Here is an 18,895-nt window from a genome sequence, read left to right as displayed (position 1 = left end):
GAATAATAAAAACAACTCTATGCTCACAAATTCAAATATTTAAATGAAACAAATTCCATGAGACTCAAAACTGCCAAAGCTCACTTCAGAAGAAGTAGATTATCAGCATAGTCTTATATCTATTAAAGAATGTACACTTAAAAACCTTCCAACACAGAAAACTTAGGCCCAGATGTCTTCAAATATTAAAATTCTACCAAATATCCAAGTGAGAAATAAAATATTGCCTGCCATATCTGTAAACAAAGGAATGCACAGTCATCAGCGATTGCAGCCACCTCCAATGATGAGCTGGTAAGCCCTGAGGGAACTCAGGATGAGAACATACAGGATACTGGCCCCAGATAGCTGAGGTGCATATCAAAGGAATGATTTCAGAGAGCCAGGACTCTTGCATATTCCCATAGAAAAGCGCTAAATTCCTTAACTTGAGATATCTGGTTTTCTTTAATTAACAATAATCTTTTGACTTCCGACTACCTGCCCTTTGTTGCAAACAAAGTTAACTGAGATCCTGCCTCCTGGGCTTGAAGTCCTAAGAATGTCCGCGGAACAAAACATAACTCTCAACTTTTAGGTTGTGCATTTTTTTTTCAGAGGACATAAGGAAGAAATAATACCAGTTTTCATAAACTCTTCCAGACTGTAAAAGAGGAGGGAACACTGATAACTCATTTAGGAGGCCAGCAATACCCTGATACAAAAACCAGATGGTAACATAAAAAAAAACTACAGACCAACATTCCACATGAACATAACATGAAAAAAATCCTCAACAAAACACTAGTAAATCAAATCCAGCAATACGTAAAAAGAATAATGTATAATAACAAAGTGGAATTTATCCCAGGAATGAAAGGCTATTCAACATTTGAAAATCAATCTAATTTACCACATCAACAGACTAAAAATGAAAAGCCACATTATTACCCCCGTAGATGCAGAAAAAGGATTTAACAAAGTTCTATATTTGTTTATGATAAAAACTTATAGCAAACTAGGAATAGAGGCAACTTTTTCAATCTGATAAAGAAGGTAAACAAAAAACCCTACAACTAGCATCATTTTTGATCATGAAAAACTAAATAAACGTTTTCTCCCTAAGATCAGGAACAAGAATGCTCTCACCACTGCCATTTAACAGCATACTGGAGGTCTAGAGAGTACAATAAGACAAGAAAAGACCCAAAAGACATATGGATTGGAAAGAAGAAAGAAAATTATCTCTACTCACAGACAATATACTTTTCTACATAGAAAATCTCAAAATATCTACAAACAAAACAAAAACAACCAGCACTTATAAGCGAGTTTAATTAGGCTACAGGATACAAGATCAATAAATAAAATCTACTGTATTTCTACATTCCAGCAATGAACAATTGGAAACTGAATTTTAAAAAGAGTACCATTTACAAGAGCACCAAAAAACGTGAAATACTTAGGTTTATTTTATTTTATTCTACTTTATTTTTATTTATTTATATTTTTATTGGAGTAAAATTGCTTTACAATGTTGTGTTAGTTTCTGCTGTACAATGAAGTGAATCAGCTATATGTATACCTATATCCCCTCCCTCTTGGACCTCCTTCCCACCCCCACCCCCATCCTGTATGCTGAAAACTATAGAACCCTGGTGAACGAAATCAAAGAAAACAAATAATTGGAGACATATTCCATGTTCATGAATTAAAAGACTCAATACTGTTAAAATGTCAATTCTTCCCAAAGATTTTAAATAAAAATTGACAAACTGATTTTAAAAGTTATATGGAGAGTCAAAGGAACTAGCATAGTCAACACAATTTTGAAAAAGAAGAACAAGATGGGAAGATTCATAGTACTTGTTTTCAAGGTTGTTATGGATTGACTGTGCCCCTCCAAAATTCATATGTCAAAACCATAAGTTCCAATATGATGGTATTTGGAAATGGGGCCTTGGTGAAGTAGTTAGGGTTAGATTAGGTCATGAGAGTGCTGTCTTCATGATGGGATTAGTGGTCTTATAAAACGAGGAAAAAAGAGAAGTATCTCTTTCTGTGTAAGCACAAAGGCCATGTGAGGATGCAGTAAGAACACGGCTGATTGCAAGCCAGGTAGAAAACTCTCACCATAACCTGATCATGCTAGCATCCTGATCTCAAACTTCTAGCCTCCAGAACTATGAGAATATAAATTTCTTGTTTAAGCCACCCAGTCTATGGCATTTTGTTATGGCAGCCTGAGAAGATTAAGGCAAAGGCTCATTATAAATAGACAGTAATTAAGACAGTGTGGTATCAGAGAAAGCACTGACACATAGTTCAATGGAATAAAGAGTCCAGAAATAGACCCACAAATATATGGTGAATTGATTTTCCACAATGTTGTAAAGGCAACGCAATGTAAAAAGGATAATGTTTTCAACAAATGGCACCAGGACAATTAGGTATCCATATGCAAAAAAGCAACTCAAAATGGATCATAGACCAAAATACAAAATCAGAAACTATAAAGCTTCTAGGAAAAAAAAATAAAAGCAAACCATTGTGATCTTGGATTAGGCAAAAAATGTTTACATATAATGTCAAAAGCACAATCCATAAAAGAAAACTTAATAAGGTGGATTTCATCAAAATTAAGAACCTCTGGGGCTTCCCTGGTGGCACAGTGGTTGAGAATCTGCCTGCCAATGCAGGGGACACGGGTTCGATCCCTGGTCTGGGAGGATCCCACATGCCGCGGAGCGGCTGGGCCCGTGAGCCACAATTACTGAGCCTGCGCATCTGGAGCCTGTGCTCCGCAACAAGAGAGGCCGCGATGGTGAGAGGCCCGCGCACCACGATGAAGAGTGGCCCCCACTTGCCGCAACTAGAGAAAGCCCTTGCACAGAAACGGAGACCCAACACAGCCATAAATAGATAAATAAATAAATAAGACTTTCTCTCTCTAAAAAAAAAAAAAAAAAAGAACCTCTGTTCTTCAAAAGACACTATAAAGAGAATGAAAAGATACACCACAAATAGGTAGAAAACATTTGCAAATTCCATATCTGATAATGAACTTATATCCAGCATATATTTAAAACTCTCAAAACTGAATATTAAGAAAAAAACAACCAAACAACTTGATAAATGGGCAAAAGACTTAGATATTTCACCAAAGAAAATATCAGATGGCAAAAAAGCATATGGAAAGATGCTACATCATCAGTCACCAGGAAAAGGCAAATTAAAACCACAATGAGATACAACTATACACCCATTAGAATGGCTAAAACTAAAAAAAAAAAAAGAGAGAGAGAGAAGAAAAGGAAAAGAAAGAAAGTAAAGAAAAAAATGGGGCTTCCCTGGTGTCGCAGTGGTTAAGAATCTGCCTGCCAATAAAGGGGACACGGGTTCGAGCCCTGGTCTGGGATGATCCCACATGCCACAGAGCAACTAAGCCCGTGCGCCACAACTACTGAGCCTGCGCTCTAGAACCCGCAAGCCACAACTACTGAAGCCTGTGCACCTAGAGCCCGTGCTCCGCAAAAAGAGAAGCCACCGCAATGAAAAGCCCACATACTGCAACAAAGAGTAGCCCTGGCTCACCACAACTAGAGAAAGCCTGTGCGCAGCTACGAAGACCCAACTCAGCCAAAAATAAAATAAATAAATTTTTTTTAAAAAGAAAAAAATGACAATACCAAGTACTGATGAGTTTGCAGAGCAACTGGAATTCTCATACACTGCTGGTGGGAATGATCTCTACAAGAGTATGCAAAAACAAAATACAAAAATCAACTATATTTCTATGTACCAAAAAAATGAATTTTAATGAAAGATACTTTTACCATACAATTTTTAAAATAGTGTACCTTCAAATACTTTTCTGTCTCCACCATCTATTCTCTCTTTCTGGGACTCCAATTAGATATACATCAGGCCCTTGAAGATATTCCACAGATCTCTAATACAGTGTTCTCTCTCTCTCTCTCCTCTATGTTTCATTTCAGATAGTTCCTATTGCTATGTCTTCAAGTTCACTAATCTTTTCATCCTCAGTGTGTAAACTGCTGTTAACCCCATCCAGTGTACTTTTCATTTCAGATAGTGTACTTTTTATCTCTAGAAGTTTAATTTCAAACATATCTTTTTTATAATTTCTTTTTTTTTAATATCTTCTATTTCTCTCCTCATTAAGCTCATTACTTTCTCTACCTTCTTGAACATATTTTAATACATATGGGATGTATTAAAATACTTGTTTTAATGATTTTGTTCTCTAAATCTATCATGGGTCATTGCTGTGTTTTTTCTATTGATTGATTTTCCCCCTTGTTATGAGCCTTATTTTTATGCTTTATTACATAAAGTAAATTAAAATTTTTTTTAAATAAGATGGTACTTTAAAGTCAGATGACAGTTAATATGAGTTTTACATAGTTGGGTGTTATATTTTCTGTATTCCTTTAAATTTGGACTTCATTCTAGGATGTAGCTAAGTTATTACTTGGAAACAGCTTGAATCTAGCAAGTCTTGTTTTTTTCTGGGTTGTTATATAGGTCCAAAACAGCTTTTAAAGGGACTTCTCTGGCAGTTAAGACTCTGCATGTCCACTGCAGGGGGTGTGGGTTCAATCCCTGGTCAGGGAACTAAGATCCCACATGGAACTAAGATCCCACATGCCGCGTGGCCAAAACAAAAACAAAACAGCCTTTAAACTAGGACTAATTTGGCTCTATGAGGCAGTCCTTTTCTGAGAACTTTACTCACTGCCCCAAGGATTAGGAGGTCTTTCCACTTGGGTTAATAGTTTCCCAGTTCTACGTGAGCTCTGAGGATTTTTCTGCCTGCTCTTTTCCAGTTCATCTTTCTCAGGCCTCATTGGTTTCCTCACATGCATGTCCTCATCAGCTTTCTATTACTCTCTCCTCCTCAGTACTCTGCCCTGTGAATTCCAGCCACCTTGAACTGAACTCTGAACTCCACGAGATCACTGGGCCCTTTCGCACTTCTCTGAGCTACGGCCTGGAAACTCTCTCCAGGCAGTAAGCTGAGACAATCATAGGGTTCATTTCATCACCCTTCTTTCAAGGATCACCATCCTGTGCTGCCTGTTGTCCAACATCTGAAAATCATTGTTCCATATATTTGGTCAGGACTTTTTAGTTGTTTAGAATGAGACAGTAAGTCTGGTCCCTGTTACTCCATCTTGGCCAGAAGTGGAACTCTCTAAGTAATATCTGAGTGCCTACTAATTGTGCTGGATGCAGCCTTAGATGCTGAGCATACAGTTGTGACCCACACAGACAAGGGTCCTGTCCTCTGGGAAGAGGCATTTTAACAAAGGCCTGTGAAGACAAGTATTGGGTTCTATAGCAGGAATGGATACAATTAAAAAGTCTTCACTTCTACCTTCCAGGACTTCCAGATCTAAAGCTGTAGCTGCAAACAATAGCAGATTACACTGGAGGGCTGAGCGGAGGGGTAGAGGTGGAGCAGACATCTATATAAAAAAATGTTGCCTGTCATTTTGTAAATAGAATGGTAGTTGGCTGTAACAAAATAGCATTAGTTTAAGAGCTAACATGGGTAACTGCAGTGCCCGTTCAATAGAATCCTAAATTGAGTTAATTGATGTGAAGTACTTACTTAGCTCAATGCTCGATGGGGACTGCTTTTCTTCTCACTTCAACTCAATCTGGCAAATAATTATGGACAAACCTACAGCTCAGAGTAGTGTTTGGTGCCTTTTCTCCCACTCCTATGCAACTTCTATTATTATTCCTATAGTCTTCTGTCCCCAGATGCAGAATTCTCTCCAGAAGAATCTCTCCTATTCAAGACTAGCTACACAATTTGTGGGGCCCAGTGTTCAATGAAAATGTGGCCCTCCTTGTTCAAAAATATTAAGAATATCCAGATTTTGACAGCAGAGTATTAAACCAAGCACATGACCCTTCTGAGAGTGGGCCTTGTGTGACTGCCTAGGTCGCACACCCATGAAACCATTCCTGCTCCTGTCTCACCTCCAGACAAATTCCAGTCTCCTCTGTGATGCCCTCAACCATCTGTTAGACAGACAGAAAGGCTCTCCAGCAGCCCAGTAACACAGTTAGCACAAACAAGCAAACCAATCAAAACACTCATCACTCCCAGCTCAAATGCATAGTGCTTCTCCTAGTGTTGTGACACAGCAGGCATTTAATAAACACTGTTGGATAATAAATAATGAAGAAGATGGAAGAAATCATGCCCTAAGGAAAGGAGCTAGAAAAGCTTTGATCACCAGGATTTTTCCGGCACCCATGCAATCTTCCCACGTGGGTTATCCTTTCTTGAGCTCTAAGGATAGATCTGCCAGGGTTCATACTGTGCTAATGTCATTTAGCAACCTTTCGAGAAAATGCAGAAAATTTGTTTAAAATGAAGAAATTATATTTAGAGGAAAGGCAGAGAACCAACAAACTGAAAATTCAACTTTCTAATCACTGGCTGAGCTAATGTTAAGTGGATATAGTATTATATTATCTTGTTACCACCTAATGAAGAGAACAGATTTGGAAATTATCCTGCTTTCAAGAGGGTGATTGAAGAAATCAAAGTTCCAAGGAGAAGAACTTCTAGGCCCTCCCATTCCTCCCTTGCTCAATTCCATCTGGCCTTGGTGCCAGCCAGGGTCATAAAATAGCTGCTGTCTGGAGGGGTGGAGCAGGTTATCTTGTAGAATCTTATAGATTTTTAGAGCAAAATGGACCTTTAAGATCTTCCTATTAACCACAACTGAACTGACTGTGGGTAACGCCCGTCATCAAGCTGCACGCAGCTGCCTGGTGAGCATGGTGTAAGGACCCTGTGCTCTGCTGGTGGTGCACTCAGGCCCTCAGTGAACCCGACAGCCTATTACACACCTTCCACTTCATGGAGATGACATCCAGTCCCTCTCTCTAACGGTGACCTTGAGAAGTCTCCCCTCATTCTCCTGTCTTCCCAAAAACCTTTCCACTTAGAAGATCCACTGATGTCTCAGCACTAATTGTTCTAAACACAAAATTACAGTTATCTTCTCAGATGCCATCTCCTCCCAAATCCCCTCTGTTACCCACTAGGTAAAGCATTCCTTTTACTTACTTTTCTCCTTCTGTCCCCCCAGTGGTGCTTTCCTCACTTGGCCCTGTGTAGAAGTAGGCATGTGTTAGAGCCAGGTATAGAGCTTGAGTTGGAGCTAAGGCCTTTGTTCCCTCTCACCAGAGAGAAGACCTTGTGAAGGAGAAAACAAGACATGCAGTAGGGGGCAAAGGAAAGCATCTAAAGATCCACTTCTTCAATGTCACAAGTTTTAAAAGGGTTGACCCTGAATACCAGGCCATGTGAATTACTGGGGACAGTTAAAATGGCAGGTTTAGGGACTTCCCTAGCAGTCCAGTGGTTAATACTCCACGCTTCCAATGCAGGGGGCATGGGGTTTGATCCCTGGTTGGGGAACTAAGATCCCACATGCCCTGCAGTATGGCCAAAATAAAAAGGCAGGTTTAGGGACTTCCCTGGCGGTCCAGTGGTTAAGACTCCACGCTCCCAGTGCAGGGGGTGTGGGTTTAATCCCTGGTTGGGTAACTAAGATCCCGCAGGCCGCACAGTGTGACCAAAGGAAAAAAAAAAAAAAAAGATATTATTGGGACTTCCCTGGTGCCTGGTGGTCCAGTGGTTAAGACTCCGTGCTTCCATTGCAGAGGGTAGGGGTTCAATCCTCGGTCAGGGAACTAAGATCCTGCATGCTGTGTGGCATGGCCAAAAAAAAAATTTGCTTTCAACAAGGACCTACTGTATAGCACAGGGAACTCTGCTCAATGTTACGTGGCAGCCTGGATGGGAAGGGAGGCTGGATGGGACTCCCTGGTTGGGAGTTTGGGGGAGAATGGATACATGTATATGTATGGCTGAGTCGCTTTGCTGTGTACCTGAAACTATCACAACATTGTTAATCGGCTATACCCCAATATAAAATTAAAAGTTAAAAAAAAAGTTAAAAAAAAGTTAAAAGTTAAAAAAAAAAAACAAAGGCAAGTTTAAAGGGGTGGTGATGACTAGTGTTTTCCAAGCACCCCCTTATTTATTTATTTATTTTTAATTTATTTATTATTGGCTGTGTTGGGTCTTCGTTTCTGTGCGAGGGCTTTCTCTAGTTGCGGCAAGCGCGGGCCACTCTTCATCGCAATGCGTGGGCCTCTCACTATCGCGGCCTCTCTTGTTGTGGAGCACAGGCTCCAGACGCGCAGGCTCAGTAGTTGTGGCTCACGGGCCCAGGTGCTCCGCGGCATGTGGGATCTTCCCAGACCAGGGCACGAACCCGTGTCCCCTGCATTGGCAGGCAGATTCTCAACCACTGCGCCACCAGGGAAGCCCACCCCCTTATTTTTTAATGTCTTACACATCCAACTATGATTTATTTTTTGAAATGTTTGCCACTTTTCATGGAATTCTGCTGCTTTTTAAAATTTTGCCTATGAGAAATTTAAGGTCTTTTTCTCTGTAGCTTTGTCTCCCACACAGGTTCCTTTCAGAGTAGTGAGACACTGAATGTGTGGAGGGCGTGGAAATAGAGGAGGGAGATGATAAATACCCTTCCGTTCCGCAGCACTAGTCTTGGCCAATTCAATGACCAAGTGCTGGATAACCTGCTTTTTCAGTAAAGAGTTTCTAGAAATACTTAATTGAAAGATCAACCACATGTTATCTCACTACAGAAAGCAGAGTGAAAATATGGTTAAATCCTAAGGAATTATAAGCTCTCCGCCCTGGTGTTAAGGAATCTTATTCCTAAAGATTCTTTCCCGACATCCTGTTTGTAATTTCTCTATCTCTCTGACTCTACCTCCCTTCCTCTTTCCTCTCTCTCTCTCTCTCAAACCCCTTCCTCTCTGTTTCCCACCTCTCCTACTTATACCTTGCAGTGCTTTGCCTGAGAAAGCTGTGATAGAGAGAACTCAAACAGCCTCGGGAATGCCTGCGGGGACCTCCTCAGTCCTTGCAGAGTGGAGCTGGCGACTGAGGCAGACAGTGCTCGGGGCGTGTTTGTCACGGAGCAGGTAGATGAGCAGTCAAGGCTTTATGATGCGAATGGATGACGCTTGTGGAGAACCCAGCGAGGCCCTGTGAGCACGCTCATGTGTTCCAGAGATTCAGCGTTAACAACTACCTCCCACAATTGGTCTTACAGGACTATGACTAGAACCTTTATTCTCTATTTGCTGAACTTCTTGGGAGACTTTCAGCTTGGGTTTTGATTAGAAAAGTCTGACCTCTAGTATTCCTTATTGATTTATAGTTGGCCAATTATTTTCCATGGCTAAATTGTGAGGTGGACAAAGTCTAGGAAAGTTGGTGTTGGTTTCTCACTCCTGACCCTCCCCCTAGATGCTCTAACTGTATCCCATTGGTAAAAGTCTATCCTTGTTTGGAAAACAAGTAATAAGAAAGTAATCCTTGGCCAAACTATTTGTTATTAACCACTTCAGGGTTTGTCTCTTTGGGTTTTTGTGTGTATGGTTTTTGGTTTTTGGTTTTTTGGTGGGTGGGTTTTTGTTTGTTTGTTTTGTTTTGTTTTACTTTTAAGGCAGGATTAGAAAGATTTGGAGTCAGAAGCTCCATGGAGCAAAGGAAAGTGAGAACGCGTGTTATTTGAGAAACGTAAAAGCACTTAGCATAGTGCCTGGTACAAAGTAAGCATTCAATAGATGGTCTGTCTATTTTGTCCTACATAAGTAATACAGCATGAATTATTGAACCTAGGAGGAGCAGGTAGAAGATGGCAGGAGAAGAAGGAAATGGAGCAATAGGGTGGTTGCTGGGTCTCTACGTAAAAAGCGGGCCAGTGAGGTCTTTTCAGGGGCCATTAGGGAAAAGGGACATTTAACATTTGCTGTACTGAGCTAGAACTTCACCTTCCTTCCCTCAAGTCTTCAGTAAAATCTGCTACACATACAGCTCAGTGCCAGTGATGCTTGGAGAATTCAGGAAGCCAGATGGTGTTCAGGGCTGCTGGGGTGGAGGTGGGGGCAGGGATATGATATTGAAAAAAAAAAAGGCAGCCCATCCAGCAAAGTTAGAAAATTCAGCAGAAGTGTTCAAACAGAGCCAGAGACAACAAGGAGAGGGGCCCCAAGAATTCTCAGAAAGATTGGGAATGATGGTGATTATTCTCACTCTACAGGAGATGCGGGTTCAAGACAATTTTATTTAAATATTAAAGGATGGGGGTTCCCGGTAGGCCAGAGGGCTTTGGGGACATCCAAGTGGCTAACACTTCAGTCACATGTATACTGTTATCACTTGGTTTAAGTTATATCCCCTTAGCTGTATTGTAACCTCTTTGGGATAGGAACTATGACAAGGTGTTGCACTGAATCTGTATGGCTTTTTTTCCTTGCATGAATTACATTCCTGTACATTGACACACTGGATCCTGGCAATAACTCTTTGAAATAGTATGGCAAGTATCAGTGTGTATCCCCTATCTTCATGATAGGAGAATGCAGCCTTGGTGGTGACTGCCTGGGAGGTCTTGCTTAAGCTTGGCACCCAGGCACCACGGGCCCAGTCCAGACACTGATGAGGTTTTGTCAAGCTCCACGTCAGAGCACTGAATGAGCTCAGTGGAACCTGACAGAGGCCTTTAGGGGGAGAGAGAAAAGGCTCACACAAAGCATGTCCTAATGTGATTACCAAAAACTCAGTTATTATTAATAAAAATAGCTAACCTTTATGGAGAGCTTACTAGGTTCCAAGCTGTGAGCCAAGGGCCTTTCATGCATTATCTCACTGAATCCTCCCAACCCCCTCCAAGATAACTACTGCTTTTTTAAAAAATAAATTTAGTTATTTATTTTTGGCTGCGTCGGGTCTTCGTTGCTGCACGTGGGCTTTCTCCAGTTGCCGCGAGCTGTGGGGGCCACTCTTCGTTACGGTGCGCGGGCTTCTCATTGCGGTGGCTTCTCTTGTTGTGGAGCACGGGCTCTAGGCACGCGGGCTTCAGTAGTTGTGACACACAGGCTTAGCTGCTCCGTGGCATGAGGGATCTTCCCCCACCAGGGCTTGAACCTGTGTCCCCTGCGTTGGCAGGTGGATTCTTAACCACTGTGCCACCAGGGAAGTCCAATAGTTAACTGCTTTTTAAAACCCCTATTTTATAAAAACCAGGACTTAGAGAGGTTAAACAACTTGCCCGACTTCTGTTAAGTGGAAATCTTAGTTTTGAATCCAGACAGTTGGGTATTTCTCAGGGAGAATCCCAAACTCCCAATCGGTAGGTTCCAAAATTGCCTTGTCTCCCCTAATCAGAGGGTGCTGATAGGGGCATTGTAGCTGGAGCACTGATTCACCCCTCAGTTCACATCTCCTCAGGAAGCTGCTCCAGTTACTGATAAAGCCTTCCACAAGCAGTGTTGCAACGAAGGTAAGTATAATGGCATTCTCCTGAAGGGAATTAAGGCAATTCTGACAGTAGGGAAGGGCAGCCGGGCTGCACTAGCTTTGACGTCTGCAAACTCCGCCTGTGATTCAGTCTATACGTCAAGTTCTCAAGAACTTTTCCAGTCCTGTTGACTCCATGGCCTAAAAGAGTGGGACCTGCCTGTAAGAAAGATGGAACAGAGTGGTTGCTACCATCTCCTCGCTTCACTCCTCTCCTCTCCACCTCTGCAAGCCTTTACAAGGAAACCATTGTCCATATCACCTGAGAGAAGGAGAGGGAAATAGGGTCCAACCTGGGTCAGACAGGGGCGAAGAGAGGAGGGGCCATGTCTGACACATGCACTAAGGACAGCACAGATAAACAGGAAGCCAGCAAAGAGAGTCTTTGGAGGTAAAGCCCCCTCTCTCTTTTTCCTTTTCTCCATCCTCTGTCTTCCTCCTCTCCAGCCTGATCAAAATCTGTCCTCAGGAAAAGATCTGAGATTGGCTGCTTCCCTGGGAACCAGCGTCAGGAAGTAACCATGTAGTTTCTGTGCTCTGTAAAGGGCTCTGAAGAATTGGTGAGCAAATGAGGGAGGTAGACTTTGTCTGATTCAGGATTATTTCCCCAGTGCCTAGATCATTGCCTGGCTCTTTAGTTGTTGACTAAATGAATATTGGAGGCCACGGAGTCCTTCTCAAGACCCTAAAATTGAACACCTATTGGCCCCAGGCTGTGGACCTGTGGGCCACAGGTGTTAGAGCTTCTGAGCAAACGAACTTCTGATGCTGAGAGATAGGCAGCAGAATGTGTGAAGCGAACACTAAATACTGTATCACTACATGTACCCAGGGTGCCCTTCAGCTCCTAGCAGACATTTATAAGCCTCACCCCTGCCTCTAATCCCTGCTTCCAAAATAGTAGAATGCTGGCTCTACCATTGGAGGACATGCCCCCAACTTTCTGGGCACAGAGCAAGGGGTCTGCATTAAGCCTTCCCTACTGCTAATGTGCTGAATTGTGTCCCTCCCCCCCACCCCCCGCCAAATTCATATGTTGATCCCCTAAACCTTAATGTGACTATATTTATAGTAAGGAAGTAATTAAGGTTTAATGAGGTCATAAGGGCAGGGCCCTAATCCAATAGGATTAGCGTTCTTATAAGAAGAGACACCAGAGTGGTCACTCTCTCTCCACCATGTGAGGACAAAGCAAAATGGTGGCCATCTGCAAGTCAGGAATGGAGTCCTCGCCAGAAAATAAATTGGCCAGCACAAATAAATTCTGTTGTTTAGCGACCCAGTCTATGGTATTTTGTTATGACAACCTGAGCAGAACAAGACACCTGCTTCCTCTATAATGCTTCAAGATTTATGCTCAGAGAGGTTCCAATGAGCAGACATACCTTCTAGGCCCACTCTTACCCAAGCCAAATTTCTTCCTGTTATACATCTTTTATTCCACATAAATGGACACAACACTGCTTTTTCTCACACTCCATTTCTCCTTCACCACATCTTAAATATTAAGTCACAAATGAGGCAGATTCTGCAGGACAAGAATGCTTTGAAGATCCAGGTATACTATGAAGCCCTGGTGGTACAGAGAGTCTTCTCTCTTAGTCTGTCTTGGTCTCAGGGTCTCAGCATCAAGGAGGTGGGCTGGGCTTAAGATGTCTCCATTAATTCTGGAGCTATACTTCCTGGTTTCAAAGCCAGGCTCTGCTACTTACCGGCAATGAGGCACAGAGCATGTTTGAAATAAGGATGTTAACAGTACCTATCTGAAAGGGGTTTTGTGAGGATTAAATCTAAAAAAAAGAAAAAAAAAGATGTCTCCATTAAAATGATCATGTTACTTTGGGGTAGGAGGATAATATTTTTAACACCCTTCAACAACTTAGTAGGTCAGCTGGCTCCTTCTGAAGGGAACTGGATAAAGAGATATATTTAATTGGAGGAAAGAAGGTTCAAGATCCCTGGGAGGGAAAGTTTAGGAACCAGAGCTGGTGTCTACAAGAATGTGAAGCTAAAATCAGCAAACCAGGTTTGCTTACTTGATAGTTTTTCCCCTATTTCCCAGAAGATAGAAAACTACAATAAAGCACTTGATGCTGGCAAAGCATAATCCTCAGCAAAGGTTAATAAACAATTATAAAGCATTTAAGATAAGACCTTAAATGATTAACTGATTATCTTGGAAATTAAACAACAGGGCCCCAGGGTATGGGACCTGATTAGAAAGTTATACATATATATGTGAGGGGGGGCGAGGGTAGGAAGAGGGTAGCAGGAGGGCACTCTATTAGAACAGGCTGAAGGGGAAGGGGAGGAGTATGTAAGTTGGCCAGAGACAGGAGGTGGGAGAACTCTGTTGACTGACAACTGTACCTATATCACTGCCATGTGTTGGGGTAGCCATAATCCTGGACATTAATCACAAATACTACTGCCCTTTCCAAACTGATACACAACCAACTGCTTAGGAGGGGAGCTAAAAAGAGACCATTGGAAACATAAGGGTTTTTCTATGAAATTGTTAAGAAGTGTTATCAGACTTATTTTCTGCATATTTTCCAATCCCAACCTTCTGCCTCATTAAAATGTTGGGCCTTTGCAACCCTGGAAATGTCTTAGGGTGAGTCACCAGCTGTTCTGTAGAATTTCAAGATACTCTGTTGTCGGGAGGAACCAAGATGGCAGAGTAGAAGGACGTGCTCTCACTCCCTCTTGTGAGAACACCAGAATCGCAACTATCTGCTGGACAATCATCGACAGGAAGACACTGGTACTCACCAAAAAAGATACCCCACATCCAAAGACAAAGGAGAAGCCACAATGAGACAGTAGGAGAGGCGCAATCACAGTAAAATCAAATCCCATAACTGCCGCGTGGGTGACTCACACACTGGAGAACACTTATACCACAGAAGTCCACCCACTGGAGTGAAGGTTCTGAGCCCCACGTCAGGCTTCCCAGCCTGGGGGAATGGCAACTGGAGGAGGAATTCCTAGAGAATCAGACTTTGAAGGCTAGTGGGATTTGATTGCAGGGCTTCGACAGGACTGGGGGAAACAGAGACTCCACTCTTGGAGGGCACACACAAAGTAGTGTGCACATCGGGACCCAGGGGAAGGAGCAGTGACCCCAGGGGAGACTGAACCAGACCTACCTGCTAGTGTTGGAAGGTCTCCTGCAGAGGTGGGGGGTGGCTGTGGCTCACCGTGGGGACAAGGACACTGGCAGCAGAAGTTCTGGGAAGTACTCCTTGGCGTGAGCCCTCCCAGAGTTTGTCATTATCCCCACAAAAGAGCCCAGGTAGGCTTCAGTGTTGGGTTGCCTCAGGCCAAAAAACCAACAGGGAAGGAACCCAGCCCCACCCATCAACAGTCAAGCGGATTAAAGTTTTACTGAGCTCTGCCCACCAGAGCAACAGTCATCTCTACCCACCACCAGTCCCTCCCATTAGGAAACTTCCACAAGCCTATTAGATAGCCTCATCCACCAGAGGGCAGACAGCAGAAGCAAGAAGAACTACATTCCTGCAGCCTGTGGAAAAAAAACCACATTCACAGAAAGACAGACAAGATGAAAAAGCAGAGGGCTATGTACCAGATGAAGGAACAAGATAAAACCCCAGAAAAACAACTAAATGAAGTGGAGATAGGCAACCTTCCAGAAAAAGAATTCAGAATAATGAAGTGAAGATGATCCAGGACCTCGGAAAAAGAATGGAGGCAAAGATTGAGAAGATGCAAGAAATGATTAACAAAGACCTAGAAGAATTAAAGAACAAACAAACAGAGATGAACAATACAATAACTGAAATGAAAACTACACTAGAAGGAATCAATAGCAGAATAACTGAGGCAGGAGAACGGATAAGTGACCTGGAAGACAAAACGGTGGAATTCACTGCTGCAGAACAGAATAAAGAAAAAAGAATGAAAAGAAATGAAGACAGCCTAACAGACCTCTGGGACAACATTAAACGCAACAACATTTGCATTATAGGGGTCCCAGAAGGAGAAGAGAGAGAGAAAGGACCAGACAAAATATTTGAAGAGATTATAGTCGAAAACTTCCCTAACATGGGAAAGGAAATAGCCACCCAAGTCCAGGAAGCGCAGAGAGTCCCATACAGGATAAACCCAAGGAGAAACACACCGAGACACACAGTAATCAAATAGCAAAAATTAAAGACAAAGAAAAATTATCGAAAGCAGCAAGGGAAAAACGACAAATAACATACAAGGGAACGCCCATAAGGTTAACAGCTGATTTCTCAGCAGAAACTCTACAAGCCAGAAGGAAGTGGCATGATATACTTAAAGTGATGAAAGGGAAGAACCTACAACCAAGATTACTCTACCGAGCAAGGATCTCATTCAGATTCGATGGAGAAATCAAAAGCTTTACAGAGAAGCAAAAGCTAAGAGAATTGAGCACCACCAAACTAGCTCCACAACAAATGCTAAAGGAACTTCTCTAAGTGGGAAACACGAGAAGAAAAGGCCCTACAAAAGCAAACCCAAAACAATTAAAAAAAATGGTCATAGGAACATATATATCAATAATTACCTTAAACGTGAATGGATTAAATGCTCCAACCAAAAGACACAGGTGTGCTGAATGGATACAAAAACAAGACCCATATATATGCTGTCTACAAGAGACCCACTTCAGACCTAGGGACACACACAGACTGAAAGTGAGGGGATAGAAAAAGATATTCCATGCAAATGGAAATCAAAACAAAGCTGGAGTAGCAATACTTGTATCAGATAAAACAGACTTTAAAATAAAGAATGTTACAAGACACAAGGAAGGACACTACACAATGATCAAGGGATCAATCCAAGAAGAAGATATAACAATTATAAATACATATGCACCCAACATAGGAGCACCTCAATACATAAGGCAACTGCTAACAGCTATAAGAGCGGAGGGGCTTCCCTGGTGGCGCAGTGGTTGGGAGTCTGCCTGCCAATGCAGGGGACACGGGTTCGAGCCCTGGTCTGGGAGGATTCTACATGCCGCGGAGCAGCTGGGCCCGTGAGCCACAACTACTGAGCCTGAGCGTCTGGAGCCTCTGCTCCGCAACAAGAGAGGCCGCGATAGTGAGAGGCCCGCGCACCGCGATGAAGAGTGGCCCCCACTCGCCGCAACTGGAGAAAGCCCTCACACAGAAACGAAGACCCAACACAGCCAAAAATAAAAACATAATAAATAAATAATAAACAAAAAATTTAAAAAAAAAAAAAAGAGCGGAAATCAACAGTAACACAATAATAGTGGGGGACTTTAACACCTCACTTACACCAATGGACAGATCATCCAAGAAGAAAATAAATAAAGAAACAGAAGCTTTAAATGACACAATAGACCAGATAGATTTAATTGATATTTATAGGACATTCCATCCAAAAACAGCAGATTACACTTTCTTCTCAAGTGCGTACGGAACATTCTCCAGGCTACATCACACCTTGGGTCACAAATCAAGCCTCAGTAAATTTAAGAAAATTGAAATCATATCAAGCATCTTTTCTGACCACAACGCTATGAGATTAGAAATGAATTACAGGGAAAAAACGTAAAAAACACAAACACATGGAGGCTAAACAATATGTTACTAAATAACCAAGAGATCACTGAAGAAATCAAAGAGGAAATCAAAAAATACCTAGAGACAAATGACAATGAAAACACGATGATCCAAAAACTATGGGATGCAGCAAAAGCAGTTCTAAGAGGGAAGTTTATAGCTATACAAGTCTACCTCAAGAAACAAGAAAAACCTCAAATAAACAATCTAACCTTACACCTAAAGGAACCAGAGAAAGAACAACAAACAAAACCCAAAGTTAGCAGAAGGAAAGAAGTCATAAAGATCAGAGAAGAAATAAATGAAATAGAAACAAAGAAAACAATAGCAAAGATCAATAAAACTAAAAGCTGGTTCTTTGAGAAGATAAACAAAATTGATAAACCATTAGCCAGACTCATGAAGAAAAAGAGGGAGAGGACTCAAACCAATAAAATTAGAATTGAAAAAGGAGAAGTTAAAACAGACACGGCAGAAATAACAAAGCATCCTAAGAGACTACTACAAGCAACTCTATGCCAACAAAATGGACAACCTGGAAGAAATAGACAAATTCTTAGAAAGGTATAACCTTCTAAGACTGAACCAGGAAGAAATAGAAAATATGAACAGAGCAATCACAAGTAATGAAATTCAAACTGTGATTAAAAATCTTCCAACAAACAAAAGTCCAGAACCAGATGGCTTCACAGGTGAATTCCATCAAACATTTAGAGAAGACTTAACACCCATCCTTCTCAAACTCTTCCAAAAAACTGCAGAGGAAGGAACACTCCCAAACTCATTCTATGAGGCCACCATCACCCTGATACCAAAACCAGACAAAGATACTACAAAAAAAGAAAATTACAGACCAATATCACTGATGAATATAGATGCAAAAATCCTCAACAAAATACGAGCAAACAGAATCCAACAACACATTAAAAGGACCATACACCATGATCAAGTGGGATTTATCCCAGGGATGCAAGGATTCTTCAATATACGCAAATCAATCAATGTGATACACCATATTAACAAACTGAAGAATAAAAACCATATGATCATCTCAATAGATGCAGAAAAAGCTTCTGACAAAATTCAACAACCATTTATGATAAAAACTCTCCAGAAAGTGGGCACAGAGGGAACCTACCTCAACATAATAAAGGCCATATACGACAAACCCACAGCAAACATCATTCTCAATGGTGAAAAACTGAAAGCATTTCCTCTAAAATCAGGAACAAGACAAGGATGTCCACTCTCACCACTATTATTCAACATAGTTTTGGAAGTCCTAGCCATGGCAATCAGAGAAGAAAAAGAAATAAAAGGAATACAAATTGGAAAAGAAGAAGTAAAGCTGTCACCGTTTGCAGATGACATGATACTATACATAGAGAATCCTAAAAATGCCACCAGAAAACTACTAGAGCTAATCAATGAATTTGGTAAAGTTGCAGGATACAAAATTAATGCACAGAAATCTCTTGCATTCCTATACACTGATGATGAAAAATCTGAAACAGAAATTAAGGAAACACTCCCATTTACCACTGCAACAAAAAGAATAAAATACTTAGGAATAAACCTACCTAGGGAGACAAAAGACCTGTATGCAGAAAACTATAAGATACTGATGAAAGAAATTAAAGATGATACCAACAGATGGAGAGATATACCATGTTCTTGGATTGGAAGAATCAGTATTGTGAAAATGACTATACTACCCAAAGCAATCTACAGATTCAATGCAATCCCTATCAAATTACCAATGGCATTTTTTATGGAACTAGAAGAAAAAATCTTAAAATTTGTATGGAGACACAAAAGACCCCGAATAGCCAAAGCAGTCTTGAGGGGAAAAAACAGAGCTGGAGGAATC

General features: G+C 41.5%; 1 protein-coding gene across 21 annotated transcripts in view; it reads right to left on the bottom strand.

The window, feature by feature from the left end:
* SLC28A2 (solute carrier family 28 member 2) overlaps positions 1-18,895 on the bottom strand; it is a 95,831-nt gene that overhangs the window by 55,379 nt on the left and 21,557 nt on the right. For 11 of the 21 annotated variants that reach the window (XM_068550789.1, XM_068550869.1, XM_068550806.1 and 8 more), the window contains one exon: positions 7,097-7,139. The exons of the other annotated variants lie outside the window; for them this stretch is intronic. The gene's annotated coding sequence lies outside the window, so the exon portion shown is untranslated. The remainder of the gene's footprint in view (positions 1-7,096; positions 7,140-18,895) is intronic. 21 annotated transcript variants of the gene reach the window in all.

Source organism: Eschrichtius robustus, chromosome 1, assembly GCF_028021215.1.
Source record: "Eschrichtius robustus isolate mEscRob2 chromosome 1, mEscRob2.pri, whole genome shotgun sequence".
NCBI lineage: Eukaryota > Metazoa > Chordata > Mammalia > Artiodactyla > Eschrichtiidae > Eschrichtius > Eschrichtius robustus.
The sequence above is the reverse complement of the archived record's forward strand: the minus strand, read 5'-3'. Positions and strand labels throughout refer to the sequence as shown.